The sequence below is a fragment of the Mobula birostris genome, chromosome 13 (genome assembly GCF_030028105.1).
Source record: "Mobula birostris isolate sMobBir1 chromosome 13, sMobBir1.hap1, whole genome shotgun sequence".
NCBI classification, from domain to species: Eukaryota; Metazoa; Chordata; class Chondrichthyes; order Myliobatiformes; family Myliobatidae; genus Mobula; species Mobula birostris.
Genome location: NC_092382.1, coordinates 29,983,248 through 30,000,936, shown reverse-complemented (window position 1 = coordinate 30,000,936; position 17,689 = coordinate 29,983,248). Strand labels below are relative to the sequence as shown.

Below are 17,689 nucleotides of genomic sequence, written 5' to 3'. Positions count from 1 at the left end.
TTAACAACATCTGTTTGAGAAACTTGGATAGGTACGTGGATGGGAGGGTATGGACGGCCCGTCAATGGGTCTCGACGGATTAACAGTTCGACACGGAGACCTGGAAATGTGCACAGAAAACTCCCGGTGTAGGAAGGGAGAATAGGAATCATTCGCAGTAAAGCAGCCAGTTGCGAAAAAAAAAATCACCATATGGGGTTGGAGACCCGGAAACGTACGTGGTAAACAGCCCCGCTGTGGAATACCACGACCGGGAACCACAATCTCACGGTAGATTTGTTCAGTGACTTCTGATCAGCTATGATGAGCATCCTTACCACTGTGGATGAATAAGTATTTAATCCAATACTTCTGGCCTCCCTCACTCGTCCTCGCCTCCTCACCACCGCTCTTCACCCTGCTCTCTTCTCCATGCCTCTGCCTCACCCTCCACACTCGCCCCTTCTACTCACCACCCAACAACCTCGCCGTCCTTTCTCATCATCCCCCCTAGTGCTCACCCTCCTACCCCTCCGCACCCCACACCTTCACTCCTTCTGCCCCAATCCCATCTCCCTCGCTGCTCTGTCGTTGACGTCATTCTCACTCGCCCGTCTTTCCTCGCCGCCCAACTCGGTCACAAATCCTCCTCAATGTACAGCCCACCACCCCTCCCTACTCACTGCTGATATCACTCACCCCTCCCTCCTTGCCAGCCTAGTCACACCCCTCCTTACTTGCTGCCCCTCTCGCTCACCCATTCCTCCTTTGATTTCTCACTCACTCACCCTCCCTTGGACACCACTTATTCCACCTTTCCCTCCTATTCTCCTAACCCTATCTCCTACTCCCTGTCACTCCCTCACTCTCCCCACCATTTACTCCTTCCGCACTCTAACTTCTCTCTCTCTCTGCTTCTTTCCTTCATCCTCTCTCCTATTCCACTCCCCTCTCTCTACGCCTCCCATTACCTTCTCACCATCCATCCATCCCTCTCACTCCCTTTCTCTCAGTCACTCTCCCCACGCTTTACCCCCTCTTTGTTCCTCCCTCTCTCTGGCCCTTCTCTTCCTCTCTGTCCCTCTCTCCAATCTCTGTCCCCCTTTTTCCTCCTTCTAGACCTCTCTGACCCTGCTTCCCTTCTCCCAACCTCACTCCCCCTCATTCTCTGTCTCACACTTCTTTCCCCCCTACGTCTCACTCTCTCACTCCCCTCTCTCCGTCCCTCCCACTCCCTCCCCTCTCTCTTGCCCTCTACCTTCACTGCCCATCTCTCACTCCCCCTCTCTCTCCACTCACTCTCTACAGCCCCCACACAAATTTATCTTCCCTCTGTTCACCTTAGACACACTCATCCTACCCTTTCCCTTACCCTCACAGTCTCCCCCTTGCACTCACCCTTACATCAACAGCATTTAAATGTTCAGTGGGAACTGTGACTGCAAATGCTGCAGGTTCCATACACATGGTAATGTCCCTTAATTTAAAGAATGTCTCAGTTCGGAATGGCACGGACTGGTTTATTGCTCCCTTTCTCTGTGCTTTCTTTTCCTCTCCGAACCTCTGCCCCTCTCTGTCCCTTTCTCCCCTCTTTCTAGACCTCTCACCCTGCTTTCCTTCTCCCCACCGCACTCCTCGTCTTTGCACCTCTCCCCTTCTTTCCCTCCTCACGTCTCACTCTGTTACCCCACCTCTCTTTTGCCCTCTCCCTTCATTCCCCATCTCTCACTCCCACTCGCTCTACTTAGAAAACATAGAAAACATAGAAAATAGGTGCAGGAGTAGGCCATTCGGCCCTTCGAGCCTGCACCGCCATTTATTATGATCACGGCTGATCACCCAACTCAGAACCCTGCACCAGCCTTCCCTCCATACCCTCTGATCCCCCTAGCCACAAGGGCCATATCTAACTCCCTCTTAAATATAGCCAATGAACTGGCCTTAACTGTTTCCTGTGGCAGAGAATTCCACAGATTCACCACTGTCTGTGTGAAGAAGTTTTTCCTAATCTCAGTCTTAAAAAGCTTCCCCTTTATCCTCAAACTGTGACCCCTCGTTCTGGACTTCCCCAACATCGGGAACAATCTTCCTGCATCTAGCTTGTCCAATCCCTTTAGGATTTTATACGTTTCAATCAGATCCCCCCTCAATCTTCTAAATTCCAACGAGTACAAGCCTAGTTCATCCAGTCTTTCTTCATATGAAAGTCCTGCCATCCCAGGAATCAATCTGGTGAACCTTCTTTGTACTCCCTCTATGGCAAGGATGTCTTTCCTCAGATTAGGGGACCAAAACTGCACACAATACTCCAGGTGTGGTCTCACCAAGGCCTTGTACAACTGCAGTAGTACCTCCCTGCTCCTGTACTTGAATTCTCTTGCTATGAATGCCAGCATACCATTCGCCTTTTTCACCGCCTGCTGTACCTGCATGCCCACTTTCAATGACTGGTGTATAATGACAACCAGGTCTCGTTGCACCTCCTCTTTTCCTAATCGGCCACCATTCAGATAATAATCTGTTTTCCTATTTTTGCCACCAAAGTGGATAACTTCACATTTATCCACATTAAATTGCATCTGCCATGAATTTGCCCACTCACCCAACCTATCCAAGTCAGCCTGCATCCTCTTAGCATCCTCCTCACAGCTAACACTGCCGCCCAGCTTGGTGTCATCCACAAACTTGGAGATGCTGCATTTAATTCCCTCATCCAAGTCATTAATATATATTGTAAACAACTGGGGTCCCAGCACTGAGCCTTGCGGTACCCCACTAGTCACCGCCTGCCATTCTGAAAAGGTCCCGTTTATTCCCACTCTTTGCTTCCCGTCTGCTAACCAATTCTCTATACATATCAATACCTTACCCCCAATACCGTGTGCTTTAAGTTTGCACACTAATTTCTTGTGTGGGACCTTGTCAAAAGCCTTTTGAAAATCCAAATATACCACATCCACTTGTTCTCCCCTATCCACTCTACTAGTTACATCCTCAAAAAATTCTATGAGATTCGTCAGACATGATTTTCCTTTCACAAATCCATGCTGACTTTGTCCGATGATTTCACTGCTTTCCAAATGTGCTGTTATCACATCTTTGATAACTGACTCCAGCAGTTTCCCCACCACCGACGTTAGGCTAACTGGTCTATAATTCCCCGGTTTCTCTCTCCCTCCTTTTTTTAAAAAGCGGGGTTACATTAGCCACCCTCCAATCCTCAGGAACTAGTACAGAATCTAAAGAGTTTTGAAAAGTTATCGCTAATGCATCCACTATTTCTTGGGCTACTTCCTTAAGTACCCTGGGATGCAGACCATCTGGCCCTGGGGATTTATCTGCCTTTAATGCCTTCAATTTACCTAACACCACTTCCCTACTAACATGTATTTCGCTCAGTTCCTCCATCTCACTGGACCCTCTGTCCCCTACTATTTCTGGAAGATTATTTATGTCCTCCTTAGTGAAGACAGAACCAAAGTAATTATTCAATTGGTCTGCCATGTCCTTGCTCCCCAGAATCAATTCACCTGTTTCTGTCTGTAGGGGACCTACATTTGTCTTTACCAGTCTTTTCCTTTTTACATATCTATAAAAGCTTTTACAGTCAGTTTTTATGTTCCCTGCCAGTTTTCTCTCATAATCTTTTTTCCCCTTCCTAATTAAGCCCTTTGTCCTCCTCTGCTGAACTCTGAATTTCTCCCACTCCTCAGGTGAGCCACTTTTTATGGCTAATTTGTATGCTTCTTCTTTGGAATTGATACTATTCCTAATTTCTCTTGTCAGCCACGGGTGCACTACCTTCCTTGATCTATTCTTTCCCCACATAATTTCAGCTTCCCCCTCTCCAGTTTCCAACTTCCACACACTCACCCTGCCCTTCCTCTTCTTGTAAAATTTGTAAAATTTTGTAAACTCACAGAAAACAGGGCAGCAAATTTAACTGGTAATGCTGCAGGTTCGAGACCCTAGTTCATGTTCTTTATTTCACAATAAAGGCTCTATCATTCTACACTTCAGCAGAAATGGATACATACAATATTAAAGTGACTTTGTTCACACTCTATTGAGAGTGATTGGTCGAACCGGTTCCATTTGATTTCAGCAGTTGTGAAGAAAGTGTGTCTGGCAGTTTGCAATGACGTCAAAATGCTGTTGGACTATTCTTGGGGAATTATTCAACTTTTGCCATTTATCAAAAGTTCCTGTTAAAAGAATGGACGGGGATGAAAAGAGAGGAGAACATTAGATGGCCAGGGAGGTGATAAATTTGGTCAGGAAGGAAAATGAAACGTACGTAAAGCTTTAGTTGTTAGGATCAAACAAAACAGACGAGGAGTATAAAGACACCAGAACATAACTGAAAAAGGGAATTACGAAAGAGAAGAGAGGGACATGAAAAATTCTTGGTAAGTTCGATTAAGGTGAATCCTAAGGAATTCTATACATTCATCAAGATCAGGAGGATAACTAGGGAGAGAACCCTAATGCATTCTCTTCCGTAACCAGCTCTAATCACATCAGGCAGGCACCAACCGCATCATTCACAAAGCTACATGTTATATTATATCAAAGAACACCTCACAAATAACTTCTTTGGAAAGGATCTCCAGTTTAGCAGGTGACCTGAGGCATCGTTCTGTCGATTTTAAAACACAGAGCAAAGCAACTTTATCTCACAAAATGGAGGATGTAAAACAGTTCCAAAAAATGGCAGCCTCCATCTCCAAGCACGTTGCAGGAGCAAAGACAATTCACCTGTCTGCTTCCACTGTCCTTGACCCATTCGAGTTCGACATTTTCTTCCAGATTTTAAAACCGCCATGGGCAGCGAACTGACAAGAATGAGTTGAATTGTTCAACTTCCAGGTTAAATGGTTAAAATAATACCGTCCAATCATCACCGTCATTCTGCATTTATTAAAAAATTACAGCACAGCAACGTGTGCCAAAATCTCTTCAGACCCAGAGTCAACTGTTGAGATATTAGTCAAATTAACTTTATACAGACAGGCTGTAATAGGGACAGCAGTAGACAGTCCAGATACACATAACTCATGACCTGGCCAAACGGCTCTCGCCCCGGATAACCACGCTCTTGCGATACTGAATCCAATCACTGTTGCCCCATTCTACGCCCCATCCTGGGACACTGATGGCATTACTAATGTCTCAGACCGAGCCCCACCCGGTTCTCTGATTGCCATTACTGGTGTTCCATTCTACATCCCAACCTGGGACACTGATGACATTACTAGTGTACCTTACTGAGACTAATCCTGGGGCACGAATGACATCGTGGGGAAATGTTTTTTTTTCCATCGATTTTGGGAGAGAGAGGATGTGGTGGGTGCAGTCGTCGCATGGAGTTAAAAGGGATTTCAGCCACCCCAGAACAACAGGAGTTGTGTTCTATGTCTGTTTCGGAGATGCGGTCATTTTTGCTGCGGTTGGAAGATTGCACATCCCTTAAAAGGGTAACAGTCACACCAGTGCCCAAGAAGAGCAGCATGAGCTGCATTAAGGACTATCATCCATAGTACTCACACTACTCTGAGAGGTTTGCGATGGCTACAATTAGTTCATCCCTTAGCAAGGACCTCAGCCCACTGTCATTTGATTGTATCCACAATAGGCAACAATGCGATTTCATCGGCTCATCATGCCGCTTTGGATTACTTTGACAATACGAATACTTATATCAGAATGCTGTTTCTCGACCAGAGGTCAGCCTGTAATGCAGTATTCCTAGAGATCTGATCAAAAGGCTCAAACCGCTGGGCCTTTCTACCTCCCTCTGCAACTGGATCCTCGACTTCCTCACCGGGCAACCACAATGTGTGCCGATCTCCACCTCGCTGTCAATCGATACAGAGGGAGCTGTGTACAGGCCACCTAACGGTAGTAGTGAGGTTGGGGATGGCATCAAACAGGAAATTAGAAATGTGTGCAATAAAGGAGCAGCTGTTATAATGGGTGACTTCAGTCTACAGATAGATTGGGTGAACCACATTGGTAAGGGTACTGAGGAAGAGGATTTCTTGGAATGTATGCGGGATAGTTTTCTGAACCAACATGTCGAGGAACCAGCTAGAGAGCAGGCCATTCTGGACTGGATATTGGGCAATGAGGAAGGGTTAGTTAGCAATCTTGTCGTGCGATGCCCTTTGGGTAAGAGTGACTATAATATGGTGGAATTCTTCATTGAGATGGAGAGTGGCATAGTTAATTCAGAAACAAAGGTTCTGAACTTAAAGAAGGGTAACTTTGAAGGTTTGAGACGTTAATTAGCTAAGACAGACTGGCAAATGATACTTAAAGGGTTGACGGTGGATATGCAATGGCAAACATTTAAAGATCGCATGGATGAACTGCAACAATTGTTCAGCCCAGTCTAGAAAAAGAATAAATCAAGGAAGGTAGTGCACCCGTGGCTGACAAGGGAAATTAAGGTTAGTATCAATTCCAAAGAAGGAACATACAAATTAGCCAGAGAAAGTGGCTCACCTGAGGACTGGGAGAAATTCAGAGTCCAGCAGAGGAGGACAAAGGGCTTAATTAGGAAAGGGAAAAAAAGATTATGAGAGAAAGCTGGCAGGGAACATAAAAACTGACTGTAAAAGCTTTTATAGATATGTGAAACGAAAAAGATTGGTTTTAAGACAAATGTAGGTCCCTTACAGTCAGAAACAGGTGAATTGATCATGGGGAATAAAGACATGGCAGACAAATTAAGTTTAGCACACGTGGGAGTGGGGTGGGACTGCACCCGGTCATGATATGAGGCGTTCTGATACCACTCAGGAGCGCAAGGCACACAGAGAGGGATTGAATGTTCGCGGTGCTGATTCCCCGGCAGGAGTAGCGGCTTGGGAAAGCAACGTGACAGGAGGAGCGGGGCTAAGGTGTTACTGGGGGAGAGATACAGTGAATACAGATGGACGAACAGAAGGTTAGAAAAATCCTTGAGCCAAGTCACACATTTCCCATTCTTCCAGGTCACGGGATTAATCATCTAATCCCGCACTAGTCTAGTATTAAAGCCCATGTCGCGATTGTCGGAAAAGTCGGACCACAGCATCACCACAAATCCTATTTACAAATGTACTGTGTTTCCAATGTTACCTAATGTCATGACCGGGCTACAGATAACCGGAGGCCCATTGACTCAGCCCCATTTAGCGGAGCCTGATCCCGCGTCCAACAGCATGGAGCCACTCACAATGTTTCTTATGAATCCGTATTTGTTGCACAAAAGGAGCGAACCCAAAATAACCTTTTCCCGCATAGGTTTATAGCATACACTCTAAAACAACATTGTGACAAATTGCGACAGCCTTGGCAATTGGCTTGCCTGTCAATATGCAGCTGCAAAACTTCAAAAGCTACTTACCTTCACCCAACCGACAGATCTTATTTTGGGGGCTATGACAACTACAAAATGCTGGAGGAAATCATAGGTCAGGCAGCATCTAGGGAGAGGAATAGACAGACAACGTTTCGGGTCGAGGAATTTCTCTCCATAGATGTTGCCAGGCCTGGGGACTTCCTCCAGCATTTCAATAGACAATAGACAATAGACAATAGGTGCAGGAGCAGGCTATTCGGCCTTTCGAGCCAGCACCGCTATTCACTCTGATTATGGCTGATCATCCACAAGCAGTACCCTGTTCCTGCTTTCTCGCCATATCCATTGACTCCGCTATCTTTAAGACCTCTATCTAACACTTTCTTGAAAGAATCCAGAGAATTGGCTTCCACTGCCTTCTGAGGCAGAGCATTCGACACATCCACAACCCTCTGTGTAAAGAAGTGCTTCCTCAGCTCCGTTCTAAATGGTCTACCGCTTATTTTTAAACTGTGGCCTCTGGTTCTGGACTCCCCCAACATCGGGAACATGTGTCCTGCCTCTAGCGTGTCCAATCCCTCAATAATCTTATATGTTTCAATCAGATCCCCTCTCATCCTTCTAAATTCCAGTGTATACAAGTCCAGTCCCTCCAATCTTTTAACATATGACATTCCCGCCGTCCCTGGAATTAACCCAGCGAATCTACGCCGCACTGCCTCCATAGCAAGAATGTCCTTCCTCAAATTTGGAGACTAAAACTGCATATTATACTCCAGGTGGGGTCTCACCAGGGCCCTGTACAACTGCAGAAGGACCTCTTTGCTGCTATACTCAACTCCCCTTGTTATGAAGGCCAATATGCCATTAGCTTTCTTCACTGCCTGCTGTACCTGTATGCTTACTTTTCGGGTGCGAATCTCTTTTTTTCCGCATCCGCAGAATCTCTGGTGTTTACTCTCCCCGCAGCCTCCTTTTCCCTGCTATTAAGTATTTAAAATCACACTTATTCTGCATTACTACTACCTCTATATCTCGATTAAAGAACATTCGGAATCCTTAGTTAACACCTACGCCGAGTTTTCCCCTTTGAGCTGCTGTCCTTTCACAGCACCATGTAATAACGAGCATCTAGACCCGGTCATCTTACAGTCACATCTCCTAGCGCTACTAGGCCGGCCTCAGATATGATGCTTTCGGAGTAGTAAAGAAAACAATATTATGGGTTTCTTAGGGATGCCAGAAGGGCTTAGACAATGGATATCATTTACCTGAATTTTCAGAAGGCGTTTGATAAGGTGCCACACCTGAGGCAGGTTAACAAGATAACATCTGATGGCGTTACAGATATGATACTGGCATGGAGACTGGAATGCCTGACAGGCAAGAGACAACATGAGGGAATAAAAGGGGCCTTTTCTGGTTGGCTGCCGGTGATTAGTGGTGGTTCTCAGGGGTCAGTATTGGGACAGCTACTTTTCACATTGTTTGTCAATGATTTAAATAATAGAATTGATGGCTTTGTGGCAAAGTTTGTGGATGATACGAATATAGCTGGAGGGGGTATGTGGGGCTGAGGAAGCAATGCGATTGCAACAGGATTTAGGCAAATTGGAAGAATGGGCAAAAAATTGGCAGATGGATTAATTGTTGGGAAATGTATGGTAATGCTTTTTGGTAAAAAGAGCAATAGTGCAGACTATTATCTAAATGGGGAGAAGTTTCAAACATCGGAGATGCAGAGGGACTTAGAAGTCCTTGTGCAAGACTCCCAGAAGGTTAACTTACGGGTTGCGTCTTTGGGAAAAGGCAAATGTAATGTTGGCATTTATTTGAAGTGGAATAGAGTATAAAAGCAAAGAGATTATGCTGAACCTTTATAAGACACTGGTTAGGCCGCGCTCGGAGTATAGCTAACAGTTTTGGACTCCATTTTTCAGAATGGATGTGTTGTCATTGGAAAGTCCAGAAGAAGTTCACGAGCAAGATTCTGGGAATGAAGGGGTTAACATATGAGAAGCGTATGGCAGCTTTGAGCCTGTACTCAGTGGAATTTAGAAGAATGTGTGTAGATCTGATTTAAACCTACTGAATGTTGAAAGGACTAGACAAGATGGACGTAGAGGGGATGTTATCGATGGTGACGGTATCCTGAACTGGAGGGCAGAGCCTCAAAATTGAGGGGCGACCATTTAGAACAGAGGTAAGGAAGATTGTTTGTTTATCCAGAGAGGAATGAATCTGTGGAATACTCTGCCACAGACTGCGGTGGAAGCCAAGCCCAGGCGTATATTTAAGGTGGAAGTTGATAGTTTCCTGATCGGTCAGGGCATTAAAGGATATGGCGAGAGGGCAGGTGTATGGGATTGAGTGGGATCCGGGATTAACCATGATAGAACGGTGGAGCAGACTCGATGGGCTGAATGGCCTAATGCTGCTCCTCTGTCTTATGGTCTGAGGTTCAGGGACTTGGAAATTCTGGATGTGGTGATAAATTGGCTTCGCCATCGGCTGTGCGGGAGAAACCAGCAAATGCTGAAAGATGGTTTAACCCTCTGACTGGTGACCAGTGGGTGCTGGGATATCCCAGGGATCGGCGCTGGGTCCATTGTTGTTTATCACCTATGTCAGCGGCCTGGATGATGTAATTTTAGATTAGATTCTTTTTAGATTTTCCTGTTCTCCTCCCTTCCAAACATTACGGCAATGTTTGGCTTTGGTTCAGCGACAGGTAATTTACATGTGTTATGCTCCGTTCGCATTAAATTGATTTACGGTAACTGTCGTCAGAGCTTCTCTTGTGAACATGCCAAGCAGAATTGACTATCCAGCCCATCGAGCTTTCTGTCCCACACCGTGCAATCATGGTTTTCGCTTTGCAATACCACGTGCTGCTTTCTGAAACTGTTTCCCCATCCCCACCCCCACCCCCAGTTGTTTGCAATGTATCGAAGCCTTAAGCAAAATCAAGGTCTTTGCTGCTACATGACGTTGAGGAGATCAGCTCGAAACACCCACAATAAACACAGTCAGAAAGAGGAAAGAACATGCATTCATCTGAAATGACAAGTTTGGATACAGAACCCGTGTTGGCTAAACAGCTTTTCGCACGCTGGCTTTGAAATCGTAACCCCTGGTTCGAGAACTGCTTTTATCTCTGACATAAATTGTGGAAGCTCTCACACGTGCAGACGGAAAACTACAGGATCACCAACACCACCACCGCCCGAGGAGGGTTACAATAGAAATGGTGACTTCTTGATCACTGATCCAAAACACAGATAACGTGCTGATTGGAAATAAAGATCCGAAATAAATATCAGAAGCTGAATTAGTCTCACCTCAATTCACCAAGAATGTTCTGTCTCCGTGTCGATATATTTTCGAGTGGTTTTCTGCTAACTTCATTCCAACCAGTCCAGCGACAGATATTTATTATCTATGGGGCAGGGCCCGGTGTCGCTGTTCTGTGAGACTCACAGCGCGATTTTCTGTGTGCAAGCGGCTGCCTGTCCACAGGGCGGATTCCAAACAAACCAGTTCAACTCCACTGCAGCTGTGCACATAGCAGGCTTAATGTTGTATTTAATTATTTCTGTTACAGAAAAATAACAATAAACACCCGTTGATATAGAAAAGAAAGTTCCCCAGTGTCTGCAATCTGAATGATTACTTGTTACGATTGCGACCAGACTTTGTGAGATTCCAGCATTAAATTTTACCACAAACTGCCATCATTTGTAGTTTCCATATCATACTTTGCGGTTTAATTGAATAAATTGCTCTGTGGCATTCTCCACCGTCACGTCCCGAACAGTAAAACAGTAAAATCTCACGGTCGCCCTGTTATTCTGGGTAGTTAGTTTTAACTGTGTGTGCGTGTATCTGTGTCTCTGTGTGAGAGAGAGAGAGAAATCGGAGAAGGGACCCGGCCCTGCCCCGCGGTACATTTTGGATATTATTATCGTGAACAAGCTTCAACTGTACTACCTCAGTAGAAACCGCCCTAAAAAATGTGTATGACTGAAGGTAACAATGTCGTTTCTTTTAATGCATTTGGTCAATAATTACTTCGTTGAACGTGTCAGAGCTGTCTTCGCCCCTTGTATTCCCTCCCGATCCCGACAAAAGACCAGCCCCGCTGTAAACGCACACTGATTTGCAGAATCGGAGACAACATTTACCTCTGATGTTGATACCGGACGGTGTTCAGTGCGGTCCCGGATGACAAATGTGCCGACCGTGCACCGATAATTCAGTCTGTGCTGCCGCTCCCGACCCTATTCGGTTATAGAGTGTCAGTCGCTGATTACAGAGAGACAGGTCCGGATGAGCCGGGGTTAATGAGGCAGTCGGCGGTTCTGGTCCCACACCTCCTCACCGGCCTGGTACAGGTCGGTCAGCGGGGTAGAGGGGACTAGCACGAACGCAGAAAACACAGGCAGAATTACAGAAGCTGTGTGAACCTTCCCCCGCGTTCGCAGGTAGTTTCTGTCTGGATTTCCGGGTCGATCTCAGTTTTCCTCCTTATTCCGGTGACGCAACCAGCGGGGCGGAGCTTCTCCGTTTTATTCAGCCAATCCCAGGCTGTAAATTTGATCCAGCCGGGTTGAGGCTCCACCCCGCGTGTGAACGGGGTTCTCCGGCGCAGGACGAGTTTCAACACAAACACTCCACGCCCGTCACAGCTATTTCGGGGAACCGTTCTTTAAGGCGTTTCAGAGCGAGGAGGATTAATGAAGAAGGAGTGGTGTTACCAGTCAGAGAAAATGTCACGGCAGAGCTCCGTCAGGAGAAATTGTAGAACCCGACTAGTGAGGAGTTCTGTGTGGAAATGAGAAATAAGTAAGCTATGGCCACGTTAAAGAGGCTATATTAAAGACAACCCAACAGTCCTGGGGATTTAGAGGAATTGTAAGATCCCATGCTGTTGCAAGAACCTTGCAGTTGTTATAGTAGGTGATTTTAATTTTCCACATAATGGCTAGCAATCCCATATCGTACATGAACTAGTTGGGATAGAGATTGTCAAACGTTTTCTTCATCGGTAAGCAGAACGAGTGAGCGTGAAATACTGAATCTGCAATTAAGCAATGGGGCAGGGCAGGGGACAAAAGTTTGTGTATGGGGACAGCTTTCATCCACTGACCACGATGCCAGAATGTACACGTAAACATGTAAAATGTTAGGTCTGACCTGTGGGTTGAGATTCTGAATTGGAGAAGGCACCATTTTGATGTTATCAGAAAGGATCTGGCAAGTGTGGATTGAAACAGGCTGCCTCTGGCAAAAGTGTACTTGGATGGTGTGAGGCCTTTAAAAAAGAAATGTTGGGACTACAAAGCCTGCAAGTGGCTGTCAGATGAAAGGTAAGAATAACACTTGCAGTAACCTTGATGGCCAAGAGATATTGAGGCGCCGGTTAAAAGAAGAGAGGAGGAGTACAGCAGAGAACGGCAAGTAGGATCACATGAGGTCCGTATGGAGTATAACAAGTGCAGGAGAACGCTCAAGAAAGAAATTCGGGAGACTAAAAGAAGGCATAATGTTCCTCTAGCAGACAAGGTGAAGGGAAATCCTTGGGAATTCCACAAACATGTTCAAAGACAATGGATCGCAAGGGATAAATTGGACCTTTGGAAGATCAAACTGATAATCTGGGGTAGTCTGATGTTTCAGTATTTCTGTGGAGTCAGGGAAATTACATTGGGGTGAGAGAGGAATTGGCCAAAGTAAATTGGATGGAGCTGCTGGCAGGGGTATCAGCAGAGCAGCAATGCCGTGCATTTCTGAAAAAAAAAAGAGGAAACTGCGGGACATAGGTATTCCAAAAATGAAGAAAAACTCAAATTGAAAAATACTACAACTGTGGCTGACAAGGGAAGTCAAAGCCATTGTAAAATCAAAAGAAAGGACACACAACAAAGCAAAAATTAGTGGGAAGATAGAGGATTGGGAAGTGTTTAAAAACCTACAGAGAGCAACCAAAATCGTTAGAAGGGAAAGAACGAAATATGAAAGTAAACTAGCAAATAATATCAAAATAGATAGCAAAAGTTTTTTCAAGTATGTTAAAAATAAAAGAGAAATGATAGTGTAGTTGGTGACACAGTACAAGATAATCTTACCTGACGAACCTGTTGGAATTCTTTGAGGAGATGACAAATAGATAAATGGGATACTGTGGATGTTGTACATTTGGACTTTCAGAAGACCTTTAACAAGGTGCCACACATGAGGCTGCTTACCAAGTGAAGAGCCCATGGTATTACAGGAAAGTTACTAAGATGGTTAGAGCCTTGGCTGATTGGTAGGAGGTAGCGAGTGGGAATCAAAGGGTCCTTTTTTCTGGTCGGTTGCCAGTGACTAGTAGTGTTCTGCAGGGGTCGGTGTTGGAAGCATTACTTTTCCTGCTGTATATTAAAAATTTAGATGTTAGCACAGATGTGTTTGTTGCCAAGTCTGCAGATGATACAAAGATTGGTGGAGAGGCAAGTAGAGTTCAGGAAACAGGTAAGATGCAGACGGACTGAGACAGATTAGGAGAATGGGCAAGAAAGTGGCAAATGTTCGAAAATGCAAGGTCATGCACTTTGTAGTAGAGATAAACGTGCGTACTACTTTTATACCGGGGAGAAAATCCAGCAATCTGAAATGCAGATGGACTTGGGAGTCCTTGTGCAGAACACCCAGAAGTGTAACTTGCAGGTTGAGTCAGTGGTGAAAAGGCAAATGTCATGTTAGCATTCATGTCAAGAGTTCTAGAGTACAAGAGCAACGATGAGACATAACAAGGCCCGGGTGAGGCCTAACCTTGAGTATTGTGAACAGTTTCGGTCCCTCGGCTTAGAAAGGACGTGCTGGAATTGGAGAGGGTCCGGAGGAGCTTCACAAGGACGATTCCAGGAATGAAAGGGTTATCACACGAGGAACGTTTGATGACTCTGGGTCAGCACGCACTGGAATCCAGAAGGATGGAGGGGGGCGGGCGGTGGGGGGAATCTCATTGAATCCTTTCTAATGTTGAAATGCCGAGACAGAGTAGACGTGAAAAGGACGTGGGGGAGTCCAGGACAAGAGGACACAGCCTCAGGATAGACAGCCGCAGGGATCGGTGCTTTGTCGTTTGTTGTTTCCCATCTCTATCAATGATCTGGAGGATAATGTGGTTTACTGATGAGCAGATTTGCGGATAGCACCAAGTATGGGACTGTAGTGGACAGTGAGGACGGCATCACGGTTTGCAGAAGGATCTGCATCAGCTGTAAAGATGGGCTGAAAAATGGCTGATGTAAATTAATACAGAAAACTGCAAGGTTTTGCACCTCTGTCGGACCAGCCAGGCTAGGTCTTACACAGTGAACGGTGGGGCACTGAGGACTGTGATTAAAGAAAGGGATCTGCGAACATAGAGCCATAATCCATTAAAAGTTGTGCCACAGGTAGATAGGGTGGTAAAGAAAGCTTTTGGCACGTTGCCATTCATACGTCGGTGTATTGAGTACAGGAGATAAAAAGTTATGTTGAAGTTGTATAATACGGTGGTGAAGTCTAATTTGGAGAATAGTGTGCAGTTTTGGCCACCTACCTGCAGGAAAGATGCAAGCAAATTTGAAGGAGTACAGAAAAAATACAAAAATGTTGCAGTGTCTGGGGGATTTCAGTTATAAGGAAATGTTGAGCAGGGTAAGACTGGATTCCTTAGAAAGTGGAAGGGGGATTTGATAGAGGTATACACAATTACAAGGGGCATAGATGTGGTAAATGCAAGCAGGCTTTGTCTGTTTAGGTTGGGTAGGGCTACAATCAGGGTGAAATGTGAGAAGTTTATGGGGAACGTGAGAGGAAACAGAAACATAGATAACCTATAGCACAATACAGGCCCTTCGGCCCACAAAGCTGTACCTAACATGTACTTACTTTAGCAATTACCCAGGGTTACCTCCAGGTAATTGTTCTTCACTGAGAGGGTGGTGACAGGATGGAATGAACCTGCAGCACAAGTGGTGCAGGCGAGCTTGATTTCAACGTTCAGGCGAAGTTTGTATCGATACATGGATAGTGGGGGTATGGAGGGTTATGATCCCGATGTAGGTCGGTGCGGGTAGGCAGTTTAACTGGTTTCGGTATTGACTAGATGGGCTGAAGGGCCTGTTTCTGTGCTGTCGTTTTATATGACTCTATGTTCCGGGACACGTAATTTCATCCTTTCTTCTAGAAACAAACCAAACCCGTTCGCCCGTGTACGAGTCAGGAATGTTTATGTCTATTCATTTATTGATATCAGTATTAACTGATTATTGTATTTCAATCAGGGCAATTCTTGTCAAAAGAAACACCTTCGCCCTCGGTTAACCAGTGAGTTGTTGATTCACACTGCGCCAGAAAGATTTGAGAAATTTATCTTTCTTGAAAGACGCCCATTCCAAATGGTCAGAAACTGGACCCATGTAGGGAGTGACAGGTTGTTTGGGAATGAGCGCTGTTGAAGGTGCGATGGTAGTTGGATGTGGATTTGATTTCCAATAAGGAGACACATCTATTCTGTGAAAAAACCGCCTATTCGCATCGACCTGCCCCGACCCACAGCCGTCCATGTCCCTAACATCCATGTACCTATCCAACCTTCTCTGAAATGTTGTAAACGAGCATGCATGCAGCAACTGCGGTAGCAGCTCGTTCCACATTCTCACGATCCAGTGAGTGAAAAAAAATCCCCTCATTTTCCTCTTCAGCTTTTCAACTTTCGTCCTTCTGCCATGACGACAGACTGTAGTCTCGCCCAACCTCAGTGGAAAAAGAAACACGATAAAATCTGCAGATGCTGGAAGTCAAAGCCACACGCACACAATGCTACTGGAGCTCAACAGACCAGGCCGCATCTATCGAAAACAGTAAACATTTCAGGCTCAGTCCTGATGAAGGGTCTCGGCCCGAAACATCGACAGTTTACACTTGTCTACAGATGCTGCCTGGCCTGCTGAGTTCCTCCAGCATTGTGTGTGTGCGTTGCTCAGTGGTAAAATCCTGCTTGCATTTACCCTATATGCTCCCTTTAGTATTTATTATGCCTCTGTCAAATCCCCCTCTATCTTCTGCACTTCAAGAAATAAAGTGCGAACCTGTCCAATCTTACCTTATAACTCAGGTCCTCCAGATCCGACAAGATCCTTGTAAATTTCCTCTGAACCGCTTCAAGCTGATTTATAGCTTTCTTGTTAGTAGATGACCAAACCTGCGCACAATACTCCCAGTCAGGCCTCAATGGCGTCTCATACAACTTCAACATTACATCCTGTCTCCTGTAATCAGCACTTTGATTTATGAAAGGCAGCGGGCCAAAAGCTTTCATTTCGACCCCTATGTACCTCTACAGCCACATAAATGAATTATGGACCAGTACTGCCAGATCCTCTTGTTCCACCGCACACCCCAGTGCACCGTTCACTGGGTAAATCTCACCTTGGATGGTCCAACTGAAGTGCAGCACCTCACACTTGCCAACATTAAAATCCATCCACCGGTTGTCCAGCTGGTCCAGATCCCGCTGGAATCCAATAGTCTTCCTTGTTGTCCACTGCACCCCCAATACTGGAGTCATCCGCAAATGTGCGGATCCAGTTAGCTGCATTATCATCTGGATCAATGATATAGATGTCAAACAACAGCGGAACCGGTATCGATCCCTTTGGCACTCCACAGGCCTCCAGTCAGAGAGGCAATCACAATCTCACTTCTCCCGCAAAGCCAATACTTCATACAATTTACTACCTCTCATTGAATGCCAAGCAACTGAATTTCATTGACCAGCATCCCATGCGGAACCTTGTCAAATATCTTGATAAAGTCCATGCACACAACATCCACTTCCTTGCCTTCATCAACATTCCTAGTAAATTCCCCTTAAAACGCTACCATGTTCATTAGACACGACTTGCAGGGCACTAAACTGTGCTAACTATCCCTAATCAGTCCCTGTCCGCCCAAATGGTCATAGACCCGACCCCTTAGAATACCGTCCAATATCTTTCCCACGTCTGACATGACTCACATCAGGAGAGAGCCTTTCTTAAACAGCAGAACAATATTTCACATTACCGATCAACACGATGGGCAAGTGACCTAACGCTGATCGTTTATCTCAAGGTCGTGTAGATTGAGTCAGAGAGGGTAACTAGATCAGCCAGGATGAAATGGCAGTGCCGACTCGATGAGCCAAATTCCCCAATCTGCCCCTTTACCTTATCGTCTTATTCATTATTCTCTAATTTTTTTGTTGTCTTACTTGCTGCTGAGGATGGTTTAATTATCTCTGCTGGATCCCGAGCAGATTCTGCACTTGCCATCCACAAGTTCGGAAGG

The 17,689-nt window shown here is 45.5% G+C and overlaps 1 protein-coding gene across 1 annotated transcript in view; it reads right to left on the bottom strand.

Moving 5' to 3' along the window:
• The window catches only part of LOC140208681 (NACHT, LRR and PYD domains-containing protein 3-like), a 59,453-nt gene extending 47,614 nt beyond the window's left edge, over nucleotides 1-11,839 (bottom strand). The window contains exons 1-2 of the mRNA XM_072277539.1: nucleotides 11,512-11,839; nucleotides 10,669-10,922 (exon numbers count right to left, since the gene is read on the bottom strand). The gene's annotated coding sequence lies outside the window, so the exon portion shown is untranslated. The remainder of the gene's footprint in view (nucleotides 1-10,668; nucleotides 10,923-11,511) is intronic.
• Between the last annotated feature and the right edge of the window lie 5,850 nt (nucleotides 11,840-17,689).